The 12,566-nt window shown below is 40.7% G+C and overlaps 1 protein-coding gene across 1 annotated transcript in view; it reads right to left on the bottom strand.

The window, feature by feature from the left end:
• The window catches only part of LOC140194623 (protein sel-1 homolog 3-like), a 104,738-nt gene extending 96,169 nt beyond the window's left edge, over nt 1–8,569 (bottom strand). The window contains exon 1 of the mRNA XM_072251868.1: nt 8,541–8,569. The gene's annotated coding sequence lies outside the window, so the exon portion shown is untranslated. The remainder of the gene's footprint in view (nt 1–8,540) is intronic.
• Between the last annotated feature and the right edge of the window lie 3,997 nt (nt 8,570–12,566).

The following is a 12,566-nucleotide window of genomic DNA, read 5'->3' as shown; positions in this document are numbered from 1 at the left end:
TCCTCGGGGTACTGAAGCCTTTCCCATGGATGGATATGGCTGCAAGGCAGTGGAGGTTTAAAATCAAAGTTCTCCTTCTGCAACTTCATTGATTACTGTTCAGCATTCAATACTATCACCCCCTCTAATCTCATTCCTAAGCTCCAAGACCTGGTCTTCGATACCTCCCTGTCCAACTGGATCCTCGATTTCCTCCCGTGCAGTATGTGAATACATCCCAGTCCATCACAGGCAAAGTCCTCCCCACCATTAACATAGAGTGCTGCCACAAGAAAGCAGAATCCATTATCAAATACCACCCCTCTCCCCACCACCCAGGCCATATTCTCTTCTCACTACCATTGTGTAGGAGGTACAGAATCTTTAGGTCCAATAGCAAGTTTAAGGGAGCAAATGATCTACTCTTATCCCCTCTTTCCTTATGGTCTTTAGTCTAGATAATTTCTTGGACCAGCCTTCTTCAGCTGTCTCATCAATAGTCATCTGTTTAAGACATTTGATGCAGGGGAAATTGTTAAAGATATTGGTCAGCACTATTTGGAAATACTTGCATGTGGTGAGACCTGGTGGGCTGATAATTATCAAGAAACATTGCCTCCTCACAAGTACCAAACAATGATTATCTCATTTGCAATGTCTAAACCAGGGGGTCCCAACCTGGGGTCCACAGACCCCTTGCTTAATGATATTGATCCATGGCATAAAAAAGATTGGGAACCCTTCATCTAAACAGCCCTCCTCAAACTTTCTGATATTGTTTCCAAAATCTCCCACCGATAACATCTTGATGTCATCAAATTCCAAAAATATAACTAAACCAGCCACAAAAAAAATAACCCAATCAGCCACACAAAATGTTGGGGTTTTACATTCTGTATAACTTATTACCTGATTTCCCTATGTAGTTCCACCCTTTACAAAGCTGAAATCGGGACCTTTTGGAATATTACCACTTTCACCACTCTGAATGTTTGCTCCCTTTAACATAGCTCATAAAGACATTCAATTTGTATGTGTACTGAACATTTTTTGATTGTTTCCTATTAATATTACTTTATGTGCTGTACGTGATATTTGTACTAGTGGAACATTGTTTCATTTTGTTAAATACATGTGTACAGATATATGGCAATAAACTTGAACTCGAGCATTCCCTCAAAGTGCAGAGACTGGAGGTCAATGCTGACCTTGTGTGTTGTCTGTGTGGAGTTTGGTACATTTTTCCTGAGACCACATGAGTTTCTTTCTGCTGTTCTGGTTTACCCCCACATCCCAAAGTTGTATGGGTTAGTAGGTGAATTCACCACTGTACCTTGCCTCTACTGTGTTGGTGAGTGGTAGAATCTGATGAGAATTCATGAGAATGTGGGGAGAATAAAAATGGGATTAATGTTCCTCTTGCTTTAAGAAGACTGCAAGCATACCTGTGCTAAATAAAAATAAGGTAACATGCCTCAATGGCTATCAGCTCATGGCTCTAATAATCATGAAGTGAAATGAAGTGCTTTGAGGGGCTGGTCATGGCACACATCAGCTCCAGCCTCCCAGTCAACCTTGACCCACTGCAATTTGCCTATTGCCAAAACAGGTCCATGGTGGACTCTATCTCCTTGACCCTACACTCATCTCTGGAAATCAAAAGCACTAACATCAGACTATTATTTATTAACTACAGCTGTGTCTTCAATACTATAACTCCAAACAAACCCATATCCAAATTCCTAGACCTGGAACTCAACACCTCTGTTTACAACTGGGTCATTGACTTCCTGATCAACAGACTGCAATCGGTCAAGATAAGCAGCAAAATCTCCACCATGACCATCCTCAACACTGCTGCCCCACAAGGCTGTGTCCTCAGCCAACTACTATAATCTATATACGTACACTCATGGTTGTGTGGCCAGATTTTACTGTAACTCCAACTGCAAGTTTGCATATGACACCATCATAGTGTGCCTCACCTCAAATAATGATGTCAGAGTACCAAAAGGAGATAGAGAGCCTTTGGATCCCCAGTAGTGCTCAAACTAGGTTGCCATTTATGCATAGGATGATATCCTTGGGAAGTCACTCTGGCTTGCTGCTTCTCTCTGATCATCTCCACACCTTAGAATCATTGGAGATGGCATCCACTTCATCAGTACATTTAAGACTTTTAGCTTTCAGTGATCAAGACAGGAGAGTATAGCCAATAGTACTCAGCGTTTTAGGAACAGCTTCTCCTCACTATCAGATTTCTAAACAGACAATGAACCAATGCATGAACACTACCTTGCAATTTTGTTCAATTTTTGCACTACTTATTTAATTTAATATTTAATATATATGTCTTATCATAATTTATAGATTTGTTATGTATTGCACTGTACTGCTGCTGCAAAACAACAAATTTCATGACATGTTAGTGATATTAAACCTGATTTTGATATTATTCCTGTTTATGTGCACTAATTAGAAATTATTGCAGTGGTCAATGAAGTCATGTGAACAGATCTGTTTACTTACGTTTTTTCTGATGAGTTCTTGGGTGTCTTTGAGAAAGCATCCAACGCAATATGTAAACTGCTTGTTCTCTTACTTTAAAATAGTTAATTCATGGTCAATTTCTTTTTGAACAAGTGTCAACCAAACTTTGAGGAATTATTACATATGAGTAGTGAATGTATTAAAAGAGCTCTCATTTTATTTTGATCAACATTCAGGATTTGATCATGCTATTTAAAGATTACTCAAGATCTTAAGTATGTCTATATAGCTTTGAGAAATCCTCTGTGACCACTACAAGCTCTTCAAGTGCATGATGGAACTGTTACAGGTAAGTGGAGGATACCTGAATTAGTTTGGCAGAATAACGCTACGGCAATGAAGCTGGAGCAAAAGAATAAACATTCCTTATAATCTTTGGGGTTGAGGTGCATGTTTATTTCTCCTTGGTCAGAGTGGGTCAAAGAAGAACATAAATACAAGGCAGTACCTTTACTGAGAATGTTTCCTCAGTGTTGACAACAATCAAAAATAAATTCCCTTGAGATATGAGTTTAATAGAAGGCATGTTGGTAGAATTAACTAATTAATACAGTAGCAATGCAAATCTCAGTTAGAAACATAGAAATCTACATCACATTACAGGCCCTTCAGCCCACAATGTTGTGCCGACCACGCAACCTACTCTAGAAGTTGCCTAGAATTTCCCTCCCGAATAGCCCTCTATTTTTCTAAGCTCCATGTACCTAGTCTCTTAAAAGGCAGGTAAACTAGAAAGAATACTCAGTGATATGCTTACATTTGGAATTGCAGCTCCAAGGGTGTGAAACAAGCTGCCTTGAGAAATCAGCTCGATTTGGGTAAATTAGATCTATATGTAGCAGAAAACATGGAAATTTGAGATGGAATGAGCAAGACAGAATGTGAATGTGCAGCATAACTGCAAGGAAATCCCAAGGAATGGGGGAACTTGGGCGGTGAGATCAGTGGTGATGAATAAAACTTGCAAACTAAATTTAGAGAAACCACAAAAGTTTTGGAATTGGAAGAAAACATGAGTTCCAAAGAGTGAATTTTGTCCTGTTTTTGTTAAAGAATATTATGGGTAAAATGATCAATTACTTTTCAAAGAAATCCCTGAGGAAGGAAATGCCTGCACATGATCAACCAGCCAGAATAATTGATGAGGAATTAATTGGAACAATTTTGTTGTCAATAAGATCAATACTTTTGGTTTTGATGATATTGAGGGAGATACATGTAAAATAAAATCAAGTAATTGACATTCAAAATAGATACAAAACCCCAATTTTATTCCAATATAAGAAAACAATCAAAATTTTTAAATTTGCAAATGCAAAATAACAGATCTGTAATCATGGTATAACTTACTTTCCTATTAGAAGACAGTTCAAAATTTAGTTTATGGCATATACAGTTGTAAGTTGAACTGCAAGTATGTGGATAGTATGATTATGAAAACACTTCTGGGCAGAATGGCATGTTTGAGCATGTATATTATAAAGCATAATAATAATGATTTTCTTAATAAAATGCCATCCACTGATTCACGATACAAGAATTAAAAGAGTATATGCCAATAATCAGGAAGTATTTGATGCAAAAATATTCTCGGGTGTTTAATATTGAGTATAGACAACTTTTAAAGAAGAGAACTGGATTAACCTTGATGAAACAGTAGATCCTGTACAGCATATCCCCTGTAGTTGTAAATATCTGGTCAGACAGGAAATTCAAGTTTCATTAACAGTACCTCGATGGATGTGGTGCCTAAGATTGTCACCACTGGCCAAGTTTGTGATTTGAGTTCAAATACTGTGTGATACTTATTTGGCACCTCAAAAATCTGTCAGCTAAGGAAACATGAACATAATTCTGTTGCTGCACTGTGGAAGAAAGTTAGATCTGATCTTATGACATCTACAAATACTACATATTGTATGTAATTTCTGAACTGGTCTTACTTCAACCTCAACAAACATTATTTTGAAATAATTTCCAAAACTGGAAATTTGACTGAATGTGGAATACTAGATATGCTAGTTACTGACAATGGACATTATCAATCTGTAGAATTTTTGTTATTCATGAAGGTGTGGAACTTTAGACACATGACATCATTATTTTCATCTCCAGAACCAAATTGCAAAGGTGGGACTGCTATCAAAACAGTTATTAGATTTTTTAGATTATGAGGACACGTAGTCCTCTTTTATTGTCATTTAGTAATGCATGCATTAAGAAATGATACAAAATTTCTCCGGTGTGATATCACAAAAACACAGGACAGACCAAGACTGAAAAACTAACAAAACCACATAATTATAACCTATAGTTACAACAGTGCAACAATACCATAACTTGATGAAGAACAGTCCATGGCACAGTAAAAAAGATCAAAGTTTCTTGAAAGTCCCACATCTCACGCAGACGGGAGAAGGAAGAAAACTCTCCCTGCCGTGCCCGACCACAGTCCGACTCTGAGTCGTCCGAAAACTTCAAGCTCTGATCAGCCCTCCGACACTGAGTACCATCTCTATCCGAACGCTTCGACCTCAGCCTCGGTCGCCAGCAGCAGGCAAAGCTGGGAATTTTGGGGCCTACCATCCAGAGATTCTCGATTGCACAGTAACAACAGCGGTGAACCAGGCATTTCAGAAATTTCTCCAGATATCCCTCTGCTTCTCACGTCTGTCTTCATCAAATCAGAATTGTCCACGGCCCCTATTTAACAGAAACGATATCATTTCACCGGAGAGCTGCGCGCACTGCGTCGCACTGCCATCTTCTCCTCCCGCCTTGAAATGAAAAGTGTCTCATAAGTGTGAACTTTTAGTTTTGTAGATTGTTCCTATTAACTATGAAGCAATAGGACTACTCTTGGAGAAGCCAGAAGTCAGAGTGTTCCAAAGTTGGAAGTTAGCAATCTCCATAGATGAAGGTCCAAGGTCCAAGGTCCAAGGTTCAAGGTCTGAGGTCTGTGGACTCAAAGAATGAGGGCTAATGATCCCCTAGGTCGGTGAGTCTTGGGATCAGAGGTCCAATGTAAGCAAGTCCCAGGATTAGAGGCCCAAGATCAGTTGGCAGGTCCTGATGTCAAAAGCTCATGATCGGCGAGACTGGAGGTTGAAGCCCTGAGGTTAGTGATTCCAGAGCTTGAAGCTGAACATTGTGGGCATGCTATTTTGGCGCAGCAATGTGTGGCAGCACTTGTGGGTGGCTCCCAACACTTTGGAAAGTCTGATCACCTGGCTGTACTTCTACTCCCTGAGTATAGGCAGAGACTGAAGACTGCAGCAATAATAGTGTGGACCAACAAGGTATGGACAAGAGAAGCACAGGAGTATTTACAGGACTGCTTTGAATCAGTGGACCAGACTGTATTCAGGGATTCATCTTTGAATCTGAATGAGTATGCCACAGTTGTTACTGACTTCATTAAAACCTGCGTGGATAAGCATGTGCCTACGAAAACTTGCTGTACATTCCCAAACCAAAAGCCGTGGATGAACCAGGAGGTACGTCATCCATTGAGGGCAAGATCTGTGGCATAGTCTGGTAACCCAAGTCTATACAAGAAAACCAGGCATAACTTGGGGAGGGCTATTTCAAAGACAAAGAGACAATTTCGAGCGAGTTGGAGGTGACATCCAATGCACAACAACTCTGGCAGGGTTTGCAAGACGTTATTTCCTACAAAGCTAAACCCAATAGCATGAATGGTAGCAATGCTTCACTACCAGATGAACTCAATGCCTTCTATGCTCACTTTGAAAGGGAGACTATAACTACAGCTGTGAAGATCTGAAGATCCCTGCTACCCCCCGGTGACCCTGTGATCTCTGTCTCAGAGGCCAATGTTAGGCTGTCTTTAAGAAGGGTGACCCTTTAAAAGGTGGCAGGCCCTGATGGAGTACCTGATAAGGCTCTGAAAACTTGTGCCAACAAGTGGCGGGAGTATTCAAGAACATTTGCAACCTCTCAGTGCTATGTTCGGAAGTTCCCACCTGCTTCAAAAAGGCAACTATTATACCAGTGGCTAAAAAAGAGTATTGTGACCTGCCTTAATGACCATCACCCAGTAGCACTCTCAACTACGCTAATGAAATGCTTTGAGAGGTTGGTCATGGCTAGAATGAACTCCTGCCTCAGTAAGGACCTGGTCCCACTGCAATTTGCCTATTGCCACAGTTTTTCTATGATAGGCTCAATTTCAATGGGTCTCCACAGAGCCTTAGATCACCTAGACAATACAAGCACCTATATCAGGATCCTGTTCATTGACTATAGCTCAGCATTTTGCACTATCATTTCCACAATCCTGATTAATAAGTTACAGAACCACAGCCTCTGTACCTCCCTCTGCAACTGGATCCTCGACTTCCCAACTGGAAGATCACAATCTGTGTGGATTGTTAATAATATCTCCTCTTTGCCAACGATCAACACTGGTGCACTTCAGGGTGTATGCCCACTGTTCTACTCTCTATATACCCATGACTGTGTGGCTAGGCATAGCTCAAATATCATCTATAAATTTGCTGATGATACAACCATTGTTGGTAGAATCTCAGAAGGAGACGAGGGGATATACAGGAGTGAGATATACCAGCTAGTTCTGTGGTATCGCAGCAACAACGTTAGTGGACTTCAGGAAGGGTAAGATGAGGGATCATGAACCAATCCTTACAGAGGAACCAGAAGTGAAGAGAGTGAGCAGTTTCAAGTTCCTGGGTGTCAAGATCTCTGATGACCTAACCTGGTCCCAACATATTGATGCAGTTATAAAGAAGATGAGACACTGGCTATATTTCAAAGGGAGTTTGAAGAGATTTGGTTTATCAAGTAAAACACTCAAAAACTTCTGTAGATGTACCATGGAGAGCATTCTGACAGGCTGCATCACTATCTGGTATTCGGGGGGAAGGGGAGGGTGCTACTATACGGGACCAAAAGGAGCTACAGAAAGTCGTAAGATTAGTCACCTCCATCTTGGGTACTAGCCTCTATAGTATCCAAAGCATCTTCAAGGAGGGTTGCCTCAGAAAGGTGACATCCATTATTAAGGACCCTCATCACCCAGGGAATGCCCTCTTCTCATTGTTACTGTCAGGAAGGAGGTACCAGCGATTCAGAAACAACTTCTTCCCCCCTGTCATGAACACTACCTCACTTTTTTTTAACATATATTATTTGTTTTGCACTATTTTAATCCATTCAAAATACACATAAATATTCACAACTATTTATTTATTTATTTTCTTTTTATTTTATAATGTATTGCACTGGACTACTGCTGCTAAGTTAACAAATTTCATGACGCGTGCCAGTGATAATAAACCTGATTCTGATATTCTCAGATTCTATTTAACTCAAACAATGCATTTCACCGTATGTTTCCATGTATGTGTGATTAATAAATAAACCTAAATCTAATAAGTCACAGGAACAAAACAGTACACTTAGTTCACTGCTTAAGATTAAGATTCACAGTACTAATCTGGTGTTTTGATGTGTATTATATAATACACCATAATCAAAGTTCAAAGTAAAATGTATTAACAGAGTACATACATGTCATCACATACAACCCTGAGATTCTTTTTCCTGCGGGCATACTTGGTAAATCTATAGAACAGTAACTGTAAACAGGATCAATGAACAACAAACTGTGCAAAGGCAAATCTAAATAAATAACAATAAATACTGAGCATGAAATAACGAGTGCTTAAAGTGAGACCTTCGGTTGCGGGAACACCAGAAGTAGAATGAGTGTAGTTATCCTCTTTAGTTCAAGGGCCTGATGGTTGAGGGGTAGTAACTGTTCTTGAACCTGGTGCTGTGAGTCCTAAGGCACTTTTACTTTCTACCTGATGGCAGCAGCAAAAAAAAAGAGCATGACCTGGGTGGTAAGGATCTTTGATGATGGATCTGCCCTTCTACAGCAATGTTTCATGTAGATGTGCTCAATGGTTGGGAGGGTTTTACCTGTCATGTACTGAGCTGAATCCACTACCCTTTTTTGAACTTACCACTCAAAGGCATTGGTGTTCCTATACGAGGCCATAATGCAGCCAGTCAGCATACTTTCCATCACGCATCTGTTGATGAATACACATAAAAATATATTATGTGTTTTAATCATCACATTAAGTACAGCCTCAGTGTTTTACAGAGCAGAATGCATGTATTACACGAAATTGAGAACTGAAATCTCTAAAGTGAGATGGAGTAATTTGATGTTTAAAAGACTACAGGCTGTTATAGTGACTGGTGTGATTGCAAGTTTGGTTCATGTAATCTGTGATGGGGAGAAGATTTAGAAATATACAAACTCATTAATCAAAATTCCATTCCAGTACACACTAACATCACATAACGAGGTTTATGTATTTACATCCTTCCATAGGATTCTCGGTAACTGTCGCAGAATGTACTATACTTGTCTCTAGATTATTACAGTCTTTTATTTTTAGTAAACTTCAATTTCTTTCTTGAAACAAATCTCAACTATGCTAATAACTAAAGGGCAATCAATGTTTTGTTTATACAGCTGTCCATTGTGTTATTATAGCAATTAAAACTTTGTAAAGTTTATTGGCAGTGTTGACCTTGTGAGAGCCCAGTGCCTCTGTATTGGTAATCTTAGATGAATCTAGTCTGTGATTTGGGCAGCAGCTCTTCAGTAGAAGAATGTGATTGACAAAGACCCTTTTTTCCCCCACCTCTGCATATTACAAGAAAACCTTTCTACAACTAATGACTCAAATTTGTTAAATCAAAAAATATTCAAATTATCAAATTAAAAAATGATTTTTTGAAGATCATTATGGTTATGATGACTGAGGTCTCCTAGCATGCACTTATCTTCCCAGATCTGACCAGCGATGTTGTGAAGGTTGTGAGGATCTGGAATCTGGGGAAGGAAAAACAAACTCAGTAGGTCAGGCAGCATCTGTGAAAAGAAAGGGATAGTCAACGTTTTGGGTCAAGATACTGTATCAGGACTAGGTAAGGTTGTGGATTTGTGAGTAAAGTTCCTCACCACTGAGTATTAGAACTTCAGCATGGATACCATCAGCTCCCCCAAGCCATGATGCTTCTTATATTGTGTAATGAAAATATTTTAACATTTATTCCTTGTTCTTTTCCAAAGCAGCAGCGAGGTATCCACAAACAAGAGAGGGGCTGTACACATGTAAAAGGTCATAAGAAATTAAGTTATACAAAGAATAAAATACAGAAAGCAAGAAAAATTATAAGACAAAATATTTATCAACCAGTCACTAAGCCACTCTACACAATATTAATTATTAGTGGCATCCGTTAGTCTCGCGAGACCATGTATCTGCACCTGGAAAGTCTCTGTGCCATCACGGTGAGGCGATGCTGAAGTGTCCTCTCCAGGGCACAGGCCTGGGCAAGGTTGTATGGAAGACCGGTAGTTGCCCATACAGCAAGTCTCCCCTCTCCATGACACCGATGTTGTCCAAGGGAAGGGCAAGGGCTGATACAGCTTGGCACCAGTGTCGTCGCAGCAGTTGCCAGAACGAGGTTGAAGGCAATGTCCAACTGCCTTAGGGACTCCATCTCCGGACTTGTCCTCAGTGTTTACTCCCGAAGCCTTTCCCATGAGTGAGTATGGCCACAAGGCAGCGGAGGTTTGAAATCAGAGGTTTCTCTCTCTTAGTTGGACTGCCTTCCCAGGCTGACGAGCTCCATCTATCCGAAGCATTAGTTTTAAGGCGCCAGGACCCGCCTTCGCCCCTTCTCCTGTTAGTAGAAACAGTTTCGCTGGACTTAGAGGCTAAGTCACACGAGAAGGCCAGGAATTGGACTTGGTTGTCAGAGGCTATTTGAGGCGCATGCCGTGAAGAACACTTTTAGGTAGTGGGAGCTTGTCCCCACTACCACTCCTCAGCTTGACAACCTTGGAGCCACAATATACTGCCATAAATAACTGCAGATGTCCAACAGTAAATCCAACAGATTTACCAGTATCTCTCACTCTCTCCATCTCTCAATCTGCTTGTCTCTATCGCCAACTCTGAGTACTAGTCACAACCCAGCCTAAGAGATTACACATTACACAAGAAATTGCCCATTTTTATACCCTTCAAAATCCCTTTAAAAATCTAACAAAACTTTTACACCAGTACCTTTCCAGACAAACGTGTTTATCACCATTATCTGTTAAGGCTGTAGACTGGTAAGTTCTCAAAACATTGCTGTGGATTGGTTCCCTTGTACTCTCTCAAAACATTCTCACATTCCAGACTAACACTATTCTGTCTTTCAAACTTCCACTTTGTGTCACATTTTAGCATACGCCAAAGAGAAATCAAACTTAACTCTTTCCTTGCCCATGGCAATATGATCTTTTCACTCGTTGAGTAGCAGCAGTGGCAAGACTGAACCTAACAGATTGCGGTGAGCTCATACAAAGGACAGCTTCACAGTTGGGAGGCCTTCAAAGTAACAAACAATCTGCTGGAGGAAAAATGAGCAACACCTGTGGATGGAAAACAACTGTTGATGGTTTGAATCAAAACCTGGGTTGTAATGTATGGCTTCAGCCCGAAACATTAACAATTCTCTCCTCCCACAGATGCTCCTCAACCCACTCAGTTACTCCAGCAGATTGTTTGTTGCTCCAGATTCCTTTATCTACAGACTCTTGTGTCTCCAGTTCCTTGAAGTGTCCTTGTCACTGGGTATACATTGCCATTTTGGCTTTAGTGATGGTGAGTTGGCACCCGGGGGATGAGGCCAGGCAGCATTTGGTTCTTAGCTTTGCTTCATGGTGACACATAAGCTATGCTTGTAACCAATGAGTCCGCACCCTGCCAATCTGGCATGATCTTTATATTGCAATGTTGTACTTTACCTCTAATAACTTTTCTGCTGGTGTTAAAATAAATCTGCAGGATTTAGGAAACTGGTCAACCCACAATGCCTTCTCTCCAGAACCAAGGTCACCTCAATCTAAGCAGTTGAGCTGCAAATTATAAATGCTGCTTAGGTTTGTGCGCGTTTGAAGCCAAACTCCAAATTAAATCAAATCACTGAAACATACAAGAAAGCAGGCCTCACGTTCAACATATACAACACAAATTGTCTACCAAATTGTCACCACACTTTGACAATAGAGGTTCACAGAATGCCCTGGAAAACATCTGTTGTTTCTTATATCTTGAGAGCCAGTGGTGATGATGGAATTCACCACTCCGTTCAATGCACTAGCACTGCCTTTGAATAAGTGAAGACAAAGTTGTTTGAAGTTCAAGACTTCAAATATGGCTTAAAACCCATTGGCGAAGGAGCAGTAATGAACTCTACCCTCCTATAAGCTCTTGAAACTCAGATAAACTGTACAAGTACCTCAATGCATGGGAGACAATGTTCTCTCTTTGAATCCTTCCAAATCTACTGCACAGATAAGGCAAAAAAAAAATGTCTGCACCCTCGACCAGGCCAGCATCAAGCTCTTAATTACACTGAGATGGTTTTACTGATTGTATCCAAAGCCAAACAGACTCACAGAGTGAGATTGCCAGGTGAACAGACAAAAAGAATCAATCAACACACATGAAAGTTGCTGGTGAATGCAGCAGGCCAGGCAGCATCTCTAGGAAGAGGTGCAGTCGATGTTTCAGGCCGAGACCCTTCGTCAGGACTAACTGAAGGAAGAGCTAGTAAAAGATTTGAAAGTGGGAGGGGGAGGGGGAGATCCAAAATGATAGAAGACAGGAGGGGGAGGGATGGAGCCAAGAGCTGGACAGGTGATTGGCAAAAGGGATATGAGAGGATCATGGGACAGAAGGCCCAGGGAGAAGGAAAAGGGGGAGGGGGGAAAACCCAGAGGATGGGCAAGGGGTATAGTCAGAGGGACAAAAAGGAGAGAGAGAGAAAGAATGTGTGTATATAAATAATGGATGGGGTACGAGGGGGAGGTGGGGCATTTGCGAAAGTTAGAGAAGTCAATGTTCATGCCATCAGGTTGGAGGCTACCCAGATGGAATATAAGGTGTTGTTCCTCCAACCTGAGTGTGGCTTCA

The sequence above is a fragment of the Mobula birostris genome, chromosome 3 (genome assembly GCF_030028105.1).
Source record: "Mobula birostris isolate sMobBir1 chromosome 3, sMobBir1.hap1, whole genome shotgun sequence".
NCBI classification, from domain to species: domain Eukaryota; kingdom Metazoa; phylum Chordata; class Chondrichthyes; order Myliobatiformes; family Myliobatidae; genus Mobula; species Mobula birostris.
The sequence above is the reverse complement of the archived record's forward strand: the minus strand, read 5'-3'. Positions and strand labels throughout refer to the sequence as shown.